At 38.4% G+C, this 13,941-nt stretch overlaps 1 protein-coding gene across 1 annotated transcript in view; it reads right to left on the bottom strand.

Moving 5' to 3' along the window:
* The window catches only part of UVRAG (UV radiation resistance associated), a 191,066-nt gene that overhangs the window by 141,629 nt on the left and 35,496 nt on the right, over positions 1-13,941 (bottom strand). Inside the window, exons 3-5 of the mRNA XM_017868629.1 lie at positions 5,944-6,028; positions 2,332-2,419; positions 799-859 (exon numbers count right to left, since the gene is read on the bottom strand). The gene's annotated coding sequence lies outside the window, so the exon portion shown is untranslated. The remainder of the gene's footprint in view (positions 1-798; positions 860-2,331; positions 2,420-5,943; positions 6,029-13,941) is intronic.

The following is a 13,941-nucleotide window of genomic DNA, read 5'->3' as shown; positions in this document are numbered from 1 at the left end:
ACCAATAACAACAGCTTCTTTATAGGAAAACGAAAGTCCTGATCAAAACTAGCAATGCTCTCTTCTTCAGTAACTTCTCAAGTAGATAATATGCTGGCTTTGGGAATAATCTATAAAGATATTTAGTAGGCCTCAAAGCATTGTTTAGCCTAAGGGAAAAGAACCCACTTTGCTAACAATAAAAATAATCACTGATATGCCAAAGAAAATAAATTCTTTGGAATATTTGCAAAGTGAGTAGGAAAAGCAAAAGATTTTAAAATATAGAAATTACTAAGGATCATATTCTATAATACTTTTAATGTAATTTATTTATTTTCAGTTAAAAGATAAGAAAATGGTAGTATAACAAATTAAGCCTGTGGTAATGGAAACTTCACAAAATGAAATTTTCAAATACTTTTCAGGTCAGCAGTAATATGACTTTCTAAAGAGTAACAGAACAGATTTTGTTTGCTGTTCCTCTGCTCCCAAACACACACAAATTTTTCATAAAAATCGAACCAAAAGGAAGGGCAATTATTTGTATTCTTAAGAACCCTACCGCCTAATTTGCTTAAAGTCCATTTAAAAACTATTTTCTTTTAAATTTCTAATATAAAGTTCAGTAATTATTTTTCTATGATCAGAACTAACATTCTATCTCCTATCAAGGAGTCTGACATACATACTTGCAATTGGGAAAGGACAGAAGGTCCAAAAATTCTTTTGGATAAAGTGCCAGGCAAAGAGCATTTCAAGATATTCTATTTCCATGTATTAATATATACCAAATCTTCAAAATAAAAAATAAAATACCTTGGAAGTCCTCAGAATTAGGCAACTTGACACCACATACAAAGTAATCCTTATGTTCATTCTGTGAATTTAATTAAAGAATAAAATTAATAAATAAAGCAAACAACCGCTAAGTCAAATGTCAAATCTCAAACAAACTCTAAGTCAGTAGGTTTGTGCTGACTTAAAACACTGTTCTAAATTCCAAGTATTATCATAATTGTTGAAGCTGGATGATGAGTACATGATGATTCATTCTACTCTCTCCCTACATTTACATATACTTAACATTTTCTATAATAACATTTAAGACCTTATGTCCAAGGAAAAAGCCATGTAAAATTATCATCATAAAAATATCCTTGGTTCATTCACATATATAAATGGTTTAATAAAATTCTATAAGCAAACTCAAATCCTATTAGCATTCTTCTCTGAAAATTAGTCTTTTAAATAACTTGTCATTAAAGAGAAAACTATCAAATTTAGCAGATTTAGTTCTCTGAAAAATAATTCTAATCAATTTTATTAAAGTTTTCCTTTTTTCACTCCTTCTAAGAAACTAGGCTCAAAACCCTAATAGCCTGACAGTTAACCCAGGAATATCTTAAGTAACACTAATACATGAAAATTATCAATCATATTTTTAAAGCAGTACACATATATTTGCACATATGTGTCAGAAATGATGATAATGGGCCAGGTGCCATGGCTCACACCTGTAATCCCAGCACTCTGGGAGGCCGAGGCGGGTGGATCACAAGGTCAGGAGATCGAGACCATCCTGGCTAACACAGTGAAACCCTGTCTCTACTAAAAGTACAAAAAAATTGGCCGGGCGCTGTGGCTCACGTCTATAATCCCAGCCCTTTAGGAGGCCGAGGCAGACGGATCACGAGACCATCCTGGCCAACATGGTGAAACCCCGGCTCTACTAAAAATACAAAAATTAGCTGCACGTGGTGGCATATGCCTGTAATCCTACCTACTCAGGAGACTGAGGCAGAAGAATCACTTGAACCAGGGAGTCAGAGGTTGCAGTGAGCCAGGATCATGCCACTGCACTCCAGCCTGGCGACAGAGAAAGACTCTGTCTAAAAAAAAAAAAAATTAGCTGGGCATGGTGGCGGGCACCTGTAGCCCCAGCTACTCGGGAGGCTGAGGCAGGAGAATGGCGTGAATCCAGGAGGCGGACTTGCAATGAGCTGAGATCGCATCACTGCACTTCAGCCTGGGCAACAGAGCGAGACTCTGTCTCAAAAAAACAAAAAAAAAGGAAGAAATGGTGATAATGGATAATGTGGTTAAGTAAAAAGATCCTAAAGAAACCAAAATAATTTGGCAGTCTTTCAGATGATGAATGCATCCCACCACCAAAGTGATATAAATGAAATAGTAGAACCTAAGAGCAAACAAGTCTAAATCTATGATTTAAACAGACATTAGCTCCTGAATGAATCATGACAGAGCATAGATTAAGCATAGATTAAGCCAACTAAATTTGGCATAGATTAAGCCAAAAATAAAAATATTTTCAGAAAATTTGAAACTTACCAAATCAATAGGGTAAATGTAGGAAAGCTCAGAGAGTAATTGCCTGCAACGAATTGTCAACTGAGCATTAGTCTTCAAAAAGAGTTCTCTAATGAGGAAAGAAAAAACACATTTATTAAAAAATATATGCTTGCCTGCTTTGTAACATTTATTTCCATACAATTAATGCAAAGAAAGATTATGCCGTCTGTAATAGGCCACAGAAACTCCGAAGTAGAAGCATAAATAATAGCTACCATAAGTCTTGACCTATCTCCAAACAGTATCAATCAAGCTAACTACACACTGTGTGCTACTCTGTATGATTAGTACCATGCTAAGAAATGTAAAGGGGGCTGGAAGTGGTGGCTCACCCCCATAATCCTAGCACTTTGGGAGGCCCAGGAGTTCAAGACCAGCCTGGGCAATATAGGGAGATCCCATCTCTATAAAAATAAAAAAATTAGCTTGGCTTGGTGGCGTATGCCTGGGTCCCAGCTACCTGGGAGGCTGATGAAGAAGGACTGCTGGGGCCTGGGAGGTTGAAGCTGTAGCGAGCCCTGATCATGCCACTGCACTCCAGCCTAGGCACCAGAGCAAGACACTGTCTTTGAAAAAAAGAAATGTAAAGGGTACAAATGGCCTTATTTAGTTATTATAAAAACTCTAGTAGGTTAATATTATTTATATCTATTTATAAAAAAGGAAACAATATTTGGAGAGTCTGAGTAATCTGACCAAGATTTCACAGTTAATTTAATGAGGCCAATTTGATTTCAAGATATATCTGGATGGTATTTCCTCAAAAAGTGTTCTATATTTCACTCAAAATTACATATTAGAATTACCTCAAAACCAACACGTTGGACTGTGAGAAAAAAAGTTAAAATAACAAATAAAAAGCTATAGCATGAAATTACCCTTCTCTCTCTCTCTCTCTCTTTTTTTTCTTTTTTTTGAGATGGGGTCTCACTCTGTCACTCAGGCTGGAGTAGTGGCATAATCTTGGCTCACTGCAGCCTCAATCTTCCCAGGCTCAGGTGATCCTCCCACCTCAGCTTCCTGAGAAGCCGGGACTACAGGTGCGCTCAACCGTGCCTAGCTAATTTTCGTATTTTTTGCAGAGACAGAGTTTCACCATGTTGCCCAGGCTGGTCTAAAACTCCTAGGCTCAAGCTATCTGCCCATCTCAGCCTCCCAAAGTGCTGGGATCACAGGCATGAGACACTGTGCCTGGCACCAGCTTTTCTCTTGCACTACTTAAGAAACATGACCAATAGGTAAAATACCTGTAAAGTAAGATGCCTGATCAACTGTGTCAAGAATTTAAGAACAAAAGGAATTTAGGAGAAACTGTAGGTCAGAGTGTAAAAAACCTATAGTATAATGCAAAGAACACTGTGGTATAACATGACATATATATGGTCTTTGTCCCTGGTTCTTATCACGGAGCACCTAAAAAACCTTGGAATTTCCTGAACGATAAGAGTGTCTTTTGCTATTCATTATGAGCCCCTTTTGATCACACCAGAGTTTATGCTAATGAGATATATTAAGGCAGGGGCTCCTAGACAGCCTCAGGATGGAACTGGTCACTAGAAAGACCAAGAGATTAGAAGGTTAGACTTTCTTCCCCACCCACCAAACTCTGAGAAGAGGGCTGGAGATCGAGACCTGTGCAAACTCTTGCACAACAAGATTTAATGAGCTTCTAGACTGGCGGTGTCTGGAGACTGATGTGCACAGACAGGACCTGGAAGCTCCATGCTCCCTCCCCAATACCTTGCCCTGTGCATCTCTTCCATCTTGTTCATCTGTATCTTTTGTAATGTCCTCTATATTAAACCAGTGAGGGTTAAGTAAATGTGTCTCTGAGTTCTGTGAGCTGCTCTAGCAAATTAATCGAATCCAAGGAGTGGGTTGTGGGAACCTCTATTTAAAGCAGGTCAATCAGAAGCACAGGTCACAACCTGGGGCTTGCCAACTGGCATCTGACGTGGTGAGGCAGTCTTGTGGGAATGAGTCCTTAATTCTGTGGGATCTGATACTATTTGCAGGAAGACAGAGTGAGAACTGAATTAAATTATAAGATATACAGTGAGGGTGTGCTGGAGAATCTAATGTCAAAAGCGTTGTATTGAGTGGTGTGTAACAGTACTAAAATCACTGGTATTTTTCTTATCTAAAACAGCACTGAAGACATAATGGGATCTAGTCCTGGCTTTGCTAGTGAGTTGGACAAATAGTAACTTACCAGAGCACTGCCTTCCTATCTGCAAATTGAGAGAATTAGAATAGATACTCTCTATGGTTTTCTCTCTAGGTCTAGCACTTTTTAAATTTTATTTTATTTTATTTATTTGTTTTTGAGATGGAGTCTCGCTCTGTCGTCCAGGCTGGAGTGCAGTGGTGCGATCTTGGCTCACTGCAAGCTCCGCCTCCCCAGCTCACACCATTCTCCTGCCTCAGCCTCCCAAGTAGCTGGGACTATCCGTGCCTGCCACCATGCCTGGCTAATTTTTTGTATTTTTAGTAGAGAGAGGGTTTCACTGTGTTAGCCAGGATGGTCTCGATCTCCTGACCTCATGATCTGCCTGCCTCGGCCTCCCAAAGTGCTGGGATTACAAGTGTGAGCCACCGTGCCCAGCCGGTCTAGCATTTTCGAATCCCCAAGTGCTACTAAACTTTTTTGAAGAAAAGTGCAAGATGGATGGACTTTCCAGGAAAAGCAAGTGAAGATGAGCAAAGCAACTGAGGCACCAATGAATTAAGCAAATGTTGGAAAAAATGAAGAGAAAAATGATTGGCATTTGTTAAATGAATGTTGGGAGAACGACTAAAATTAACTACAGTTGCATAGTGCCAATTTATTAAAGGATATTTGAAAGTTAAGCAAAAGGATCACCATATTAAGAAGATAAAAATCAGGCATGATGGCTCACACCTGTAATCCCAGCACTTTCGGAGGTTGAGGTGGAGGATCACTTGAGGCCAGAAGTTCAAGGCCATAGTGAGCTATGACTGTACTACTGCACTCAAGCCTTGGGTGACACAGTGAGACCCTGTCTATGAATGAATGAATGAATGAATGAATGAATGAATGAATGAATGAAATGTTTCTCCAAGTTTTAAAAAAAAAAGAAGACAAAAAACGAGGTAAAAATAGTATTTTAAGAGGAGAGTTCTGATAGTAGCATGGAGAACAATCTGGAAAGATGAAGAGACTGACGTTAGAGAGATAATCAAATTGCTGAAGTAATTCAAACCAGCTAACGACAAGCAGGAGTAAATCTGAAAAAATTATTGAAAAAAAAATCTATAAGCTAAACTGCATGTAGAAGACAGGAGGAAGAAATTCAAACATTAAACCATGATGCTGTGGCCTGAGAAACTCAGATAGTGTTCATGTTTCTGATTATAACTACATACTAGGAGCTTTCATAACTAACCTCTGGCACAGTGAATGACACACAGTAGGTGCCTAATTAATGAATATGTGTTGAATAAACAAATGTGTTACTAAGGTATATGGACTATAAATTAATACCAGCAGTTTTAAAGAATGCTACTTTTTCAAATCTATCCTCACGGTAAACTCCACATTCCCAGCAGTTCTTCTCAGTGTGCACTTACCTTTTCGCAGTGCACTCCTTCCTCAGCTCATTTAGGGATTCCTTCTGGAGTTGAAGTTTGAGATGCTCAGCTGAAAATGCACTTCCTAGAAAGAAAAGGAAGGAGACAATTCCATATGTAACATAGGATTACTCAATCACAACCAGAGGCCAAGCCAAATCCCTGACTGTGAGGGGGAAATAAAAAGAGTTAGGGAAAGTGGATTGAGTACAGAGATCTTCTGGGGAGAGGAGCTAGAATAAACTTCCCTATTGGTCCAATTTTCACACAAGTCCAGCCTCTGGCAGAAGCCTAAGAGTATACGCCTAAGACTCTCTGCCTATAGATATTTCTCAATTACTGACTGAGAAAGACGGTCAGCAATTGATAAGATATCAAAATTCAGACTTCACTTTAAAAAAATGAGTGGTTAATTCCTTTCCAACCAAAAATGCTACAGAATAACATTACTGAAAGTATATTTTAAAAAAGAGTAAAAAAGTACCTGTATTTTAACTACTAAACTATAGTTGATAAATATAAGCAGTTTTTATGAACTGTCATCTTTCTCATATATATCATTACTTTAGGCCGGGCACGGTGGCTCATGCCTGTAATCCCAGCACTTTGGGAGGCCAAGGCTGGCAGATCACTTGAGGTCAGGAGTTCGAGACCAGCCTGGCTAACATGTTGAAACCCCATCTCTACTGAAAATACAAAAATTAGCTGGAAATCGCTTGAACCTGGGAGGTGGAGGTTGCAGTGAGCCAAGATTGTGACACTGCATTCCAGCCTGGGAAATAGAACACGACTCTGTCTCCACACAACCCCCCCGCCAAAAAATCAGTATTTTAGTGAAAATCATAGTGTATAGGAAATGTGTATTTTGATTTTTCAACTATTTTCACATGATGACAGATAACCTGAGTTATAGTTGTATAAAATTTAACTCCATGAATGTGAATTACAGGAATATTTCACATTTTAAATGATACCCTCATACCTCAATTCTCCCCCCAACCTTTTTTTTTTTTAAAGACAGGGCTTCTCTCTGTTGCCCAAGCTCGAATACAGTGGCATGACCAGAGCTAAATGCAGCCTCAACTTCCCCAAGCTGAGGTGATCCTCCTGCCTCAGCCTCCTGAGTAGCTGGGACAACAGGCACATGTCACAGTGCCCAACTAATTTTTGTATTTTTTGTAGAGATAGGGTCACTATGTTGTCCAGGTTGATCTTGAACTCCTGAGCTCAAGCCATCTGCCTGCCGTGGCCTCCCAAAGAGCTAGGATTACAGGTGCAAGCTACAGTACCCGGCCTTCCCAACATATTTAAGCACGCTTCTCTTTCAACGTGCTATGAAAACCAGTAAGTTGGGAACTCGGACCCCAAAAGAATTTAACCAAGAAACACAACTTTTCAGCCCACAATATAACTTCTTCCCAAATCTTCACCTTAGTGATTTTTTAAGACCTTTAGGTTGACAACCTCTACCCCCACATACTTCATCAGAAAGTATATGAATTCTTCTACCACTAGAGAAACGTGCCGTATCATTCTTCATCCCAGATAAATTAGGCTGCCTCAACTCAAACAGTGTTAACAAGACCACAAATAGGGACCAAAGACAGATCTGGGCTTCAAAACACAAATAAGTGTCCCCCTCCTCAGTTCAGAAGACTCTAGAATATGTTGTTACATGACCTCCCCTCAAGAAAATTCCTTGGCCGGGCGCAGTGGCTCAAGCCTGTAATCCCAGCACTTTGGGAGGCCGAGACAGGTGGATCACGAGGTCACAAGATCAAGACCATCCTGGCTAACACGGTGAAACCCCGTCTCTACTAAAAAACACAAAAAACTAGCCAGGCGAGGTGGCGGGCGCCTGTAGTCCCAGCTACTCGGGAGGCTGAGGCAGGAGAATGGCGTGAACCCGGGAGGTGGAGCTTTCAGTGAGCTGATATCTGGCCACTGCACTCCAGCCTGGGCGACAGAGCGAGACTCCGGGTCTCAAAAAAAAAAAAAAGAAAAAAGAAAATTCCTTGCAATGTGGTAAAAGGAAATTTTAAAATATCCTAACCAGCTAACAAATAGGTTAAAATGTAACACATCACATTCATTTCTCTATGAAAGGTAATACAGCTTATTGGTTCCACAGGAGTGGGCTCTGGAATAAAACTGAAGCAGTTTGGGTTATTTAGGGTCAGATAGAGAAAAACTAAGTATTTGAAGATACTTCAGAAAACTCAACCTAAATTCTAAAAGTCACTTCAAAATAAGTAATTATACTGAGGCAATGGTATACTCAAGCTCTACAAGGGTTGTTCAGGTTTTATATTACTAACCTGAATACTACATGACTGATGTTGTGTCCTTCTAAGGGTATCATATCTGGAAGCAATGATGTCTATGTTTAAGAGCATGCACACATCCTGCTTCTCATGTAAATTTCTCCCTAGAATGAGTTTAATAGTTTCTGTTTAAATCAATCTCTACTACAAATGCTGAAAAATAATATTCCAACTTCAGTCATTCCTCCATAATTATCAGTCAGCACTCAGCATTCTTCTCTAAGCAGGAGTCCCCCGTCTTCTCTATTAACTATCCATTATCAGTACAGTATCATTAATTCCTTTTTATTTTTCAATGATTTGTAACTTATTACTGTACATAATTATTTGGTGCTTAAGTGATCCCAGATTCAGCCAGTGGGACTCTCTTCAACCTGCCTCTAATGTCCTTGTGAGATGTTACCATCATGTTTTTTAAAATACTACATTATAATCTTAATTTCTGTAGGATCTGTAGTGCTGTCCCCCCTCACTCCCGATATTGGTAATTTGTATTTTCTCTCTTTTTACTTAGTTAATATGGCTACAGGTTTATCAATTTTAGCGATCTTTTCAAGGAACTACCTTGTGGTTTCACTGACATCCTCTACTCTTTCAGTTTTCAATTTCACTGATTATTGGCCTTTATTATTTCCTTCCTTCGATTTGACTTGGGTTTAATTTGCTCTTCTTTTCTAATTTGTTAAGATACAAGCTTACATTATTGATTGGAGACTTTCTTTTCTAATATTGGCATCAAATGCTATAAATTTACCTCAAACTTCAAATGCTGTATTTTCATTTTCATTCATTTCAAAATACTTTCCAATTTTCTTGTGATTTCTTCTTTGACCCATGGTTTATAATATATATAGTGTGTAACTGAGAAATATTTGGAATTTTCTAGATATTTTCTGTTAGTAACTTGTAGTTTATTCTGTTTTGGTGAGAAAACATATTTTGTATGATTTTAATTATTTTGTATTTGTTTTATGGTACCAAATGTGGTCTAACTGAATGTTCCATGTATACTTGAAAGAAATGCATATTCTGCTAGTGTTCAGTGGAGTGGTATGCTATCAATTAGGTCAAGAAAATTGATAGTCATGTCTTTTAACTGATTTTCTCTCTATTTATCTTTATCACTGAGGATGAGTGTTGTGGTTTCTAACTATAATTGCGCATTTACTTATTTCTCCTTTCAGTTCTATCAATTTTTGCTTTATCTATATTAAAACAATATTGCTATGTTCACACTTATTTAGAATTGTTATGTCTTTTGGTGAACGGACCTCTTCACCAAGATGTAATATCCCTCTTTATTCCAGGTAGTAATCCTTGTTTTGAAGTCTACTTTGCCAGATATTAATATAGACACTACAGTTTTATTTTGACTGTTATTTACATGGTACATCTTTTTCCATCCTTTAACTTTTAATCTATCTTTTTTCTTTTTTTCCTTTTTTTTTTTAAGAGACAGGGTCTCACTCTGTTGCCCAGGCTATGGTGCAGTGTGCAGTGGTGTAATCTTAGCTTACTGCAGTCTCCAACTCCTGGACTCAAGCAATCCTCCTGTCTCAGCCTCCTAAGTAGCTAGGAATACAGGTGCATGCATCATGCCTGAATTTTTAAGTTTGTGTGTGTGTGTGTTGATGGAGTCTCACTATGTTGCCCAGGCTGGTCTCGAATTCCTGGGTTCAAGCAATCCTCCTGCTTTGGCCTTCTGAAGTGCTAGGACTACACATGTGAGCCACCACACCTGGTGATAAATCTACCTTTATATTCAAAGTGGATTTCTTGTAGACAGTATTTATTTGGGTCTTGTTTTTGTTTTGTTGTAAATCAAATCTGGACAATCTCTTTTGTAACTAGAATATTCAGACTACTTACACCTAATATAAACATTGCTATGATTAAAATCTACCATTTTGCTAGCTGTTTTCAGTATGTTCCATCTCTTCTTTGTTCCCTTCTCTCTCTCTTTTTAAATGCTATTGGATTGAGTATTTTTTAGTATTTCATTTTCTTCACTATTGGCTTATTTTTTAATCTCTTTAAAATGTTTACTGGCTGCCCAGGAATTCACAAAATATATCTTTAATTAAGCATAGTCTACCTTCAAAAACAGGTTGAGCATACCTTATCCGAAATGCTTGGGATGGGAAGTGTTTTAGATTTAATTTTTTTTCAGATTTTGGAATATTTGCATTATACATACTGGTTCAACAATCTTAAACCCCAAAATCTGAAATCTGAAATGCTCCAAAGAGCATTTCCTTTGAGCATTATGTTGGCACCCAAAAAGTTTTAAATTTTGGAATATTTTGGATTTCAGATTTTCTGATTAGAAATATTCAACTTATAATATTATACCACCTCATGTAGAGCATTAAAAAAAACTAAAAATATGGCTGGGCACAGTGGCTCACACCTGTAATCCCAGCACTTTGAGAGGCCGAGGCGGGCAGATCATGAGGTCAGGAGTTCGAGACCAGCCTGACCACCATGGTGAAACTCCATCTCTACTAAAAATACAAAAATTAGCCAGGTGTGGTGACGTGCACCTGTTAATCCCAGCTACTCAGGAGGCTGCGGCAGAAAAATCACTTGAACCCAAGAGGCGGAGGCTGCAGTGAGCCGAGATGGCACCACTGCACTCCAGCCTGGGTAAACAGAATAAGACGCTATCTCAAAAAAAAAAAAAAAAAAAAACTAGAAAAAAGTATACTTTCAAGTTTTCAAAGTCTTCATATGTTTTACTTTATGTATGCTATAATCCCACAAACACCATTATTTTTGCTTTAGAAAGTTGATCATCTATTTTTTTCTTTCTTTCTTTTCTTTCTTTCTTTTTTTTTTTTTTCTGAGGCAGAGTCTCACTCTGTCACCCAGGCTGGAGTGCAGTGGTGCTACCTCAGCTCACTGAAACCTCCATCTCCTGGGTTCAAGCTAGTCTCCTGCCTCAGCCTCCCCAGTAGCTGGGATTACAGGCACCTGTCACCATGTCTGGATAATTTTTATATTTTTAGTAGAAATGGGGTTTCACCATGTTGGCCAGGCTGGTCTCGAACTCCTGACCTCAGGTGATCCACCTGAAAACACACATATTCCTTTCCTCCCTCCTTCTTGTTCTACCACACCCCTAGACCATTATATTCAAACTGCTGAAAACCAGAAATGAAGAGAAAATATCCAAGGCAGCCACAGAAAAAAGACATATTACCTGCAGAAGAACAAACATTTCCTAACCTGTCCTCAATCTTTCTTGTGAAGCTCCAATAGAGGTCTATGTGGAAGAAACTGTAAGCTGGTAAAATCTGCCTTATATCTGCCATAGTCACATACTAGTCCATACTTGGTCATTAACGATTTGTTAAAACCTTTAGCTCAATTATTACATAGCAGCCCCACTTCTTCCCATGCTCTGCCATTAGTAATCAGTGCTTACAACCAATCTCTCCTTGGAGGCTGTCTGTCTTTCCTTATACTCAAGCTACTTGGTTGCCTTGAGATCCTAGTTTTCTGATGGATTTAGGAAAAGTTATGACTTTGTATTTGTTTTATGGTACCAAATGTGGTCTAACTGAATGTTCCATGTATACTTGAAAGAAAGTATTATCCAGTGTCTTTTTTTTTTTTTCTTTATTCTTAGGGTAGAAGTGAAACTCCTTCCACTTACATCTTAGGCAGAGGCTGGAAGGAAAATCTGAGGATATTAATTTGATTTTTTTTTAAAGTTCTCCATTCCTTGTATTGTCTGTTTATTTTGGGTCAGTTATTCTGTTTATTCAACTTGGTCTCATTCATGCTGTTTTCCTCAAATATCTGATGATCCTTAATGCTCCTTTCAAACCCATGAATAAGTGATTAGACTGATTAGTATAGACAACGGGCATAGGTTTCCTTCGGAGCTATGAGATTTATTTCCATAAAAGCCCTCACCCCTTAGTGCCACTAGTATAAGTGAGCTGGTCCTGTTGACAATTAGGCTTCCCTTCTGGGTATATATGCTGGGAGAAGGTATACTTTTACTTTGAATTACTGTAACTGTCAAAGGGAGCTTCACATTGGGATTTTATTTTGGGTAGGTATTTCACTCCTGAGTAGAGTTGTCTTTCATGTTTTCCTCTGGGTTGGCTATAAAAGTCCAATCGCTTTAGGTTCTACTGCGACTTTCTATCATGTCAAACACTTATATCATGGGACCTAACCAGGTCAAGAATCCATTATGTTTAGAAAGCAGCTATAGCAAATGTTATAGAAAGTTGCTCCAAATGCACACAAGGAGGAGAATGGGCCAACAGGCTCAACTACCCTGATTATTGCTCTAGTAAATTCTTGGTCTCAACACTGGCAAATTCCAAGCTTGAAGCCTCTGATGGTTCTAGCAGGAACCCTGCCTGCAGCTGTTTCTATTTGTGTTCTAGGCTGCAGTTTTTCTCTGCTTTAGTTTATTCATCAAAACAGTCCTATTTACTTTGTATCTTTGAGAACTGTGCCAAAACCTTTGCTATTCCAATGACATCCTCTTTTGTTTCCACCAGCACTATGGTTTCATTCTTTATATATGTATATTTATTATCACATCAATAGGTCATTGGGAAAGAGGGAACACAAATGCCGGAGCTCGGTTTACCATCTTCCGACACTGCTTTGGCCCTGTCGAGGCATATATCAATGTTCTACTCTGTTAAATCAGATAGCCTCTCTGTTAAGCAAGAAAACGAGTCAGGCAATATAATTTTAATAGCAAAATGTCAATGTTGGCTCCTATAAATATAATAGCTAAGGACTATGAATCTTGCTTCCAGCAACAAAACAAAACACAAACTCTTGGTTCTCTCTCACCAGAGTTTGGTCTGAGACTGGCCAATGGCCAGCTCCTGTCAAAATTACAGTTAAAACCAATAAATTGTCATTCTTCTGGGTTTTCTACATTAAGTCAGATGACCAAAAAGCAATATACTTGGAGTACTTTAGCTTCCCTCCCTGCAGAAATGCCTTTTCTGTACTATGATTTATGATGCTGCCTTTCTCAAGGGTTAACAGATATTTCTTGCTGTAACTTTTGCAAAATTGTAAGTGACTTTATTTCATTATGATATTTAATATCTTGCACATAAGAAACTAAATTATCCTCTGCATTTAGTGCTAAGAGAGTATTTTTATTTCTCCCCTATAGAACTGATAGGCTTCATTATTAACAGGCAATGTAAAACAAACGATACCTTTCATACCTCTACACAATTGGCTTGACAGCTGAGGTCAGAGCTAATATTAGTTCTTAAGAACAATAAGCAGATCCTATGGAAGGCAGTGAACTGTATTTAGAAAGCCCATGGACTTATGAATCAGAAAGATCTAGGTTGAAATTCTACCCATGCTACTTTCAAGACTCTAGACAAGTTCCAACTCTGAACTTCATTTTCCTCATCTGTAAAATGGGGAGAGTTTCATTTTTAACATTTGCATTCTTGTGCCTGTCCCCAATAAGCTTTACTGGAATTGCTCACAATTCCCTAAGCTACTTCCATGCCTCTGTATAAACTGTTCCCTTTACCTGGAAAGTCTCACCTTCTACCCCTAGTCAGAACAATACTGTATACTCTTCTAGGCTCAGTGTGTCACCTCCTTTACCTGCTGTTCTGATTTTCATATGTTTATATTCTGTGTTCCTACAGTACCCTCTATATAC

This window comes from Rhinopithecus bieti, unplaced genomic scaffold (genome assembly GCF_001698545.2).
Source record: "Rhinopithecus bieti isolate Rb0 unplaced genomic scaffold, ASM169854v2 scaffold_2574, whole genome shotgun sequence".
Classification (NCBI taxonomy): domain Eukaryota; kingdom Metazoa; phylum Chordata; class Mammalia; order Primates; family Cercopithecidae; genus Rhinopithecus; species Rhinopithecus bieti.
Note: the sequence above shows the minus strand (reverse complement) of the source record. Positions and strands in the feature narration are given on the sequence as shown.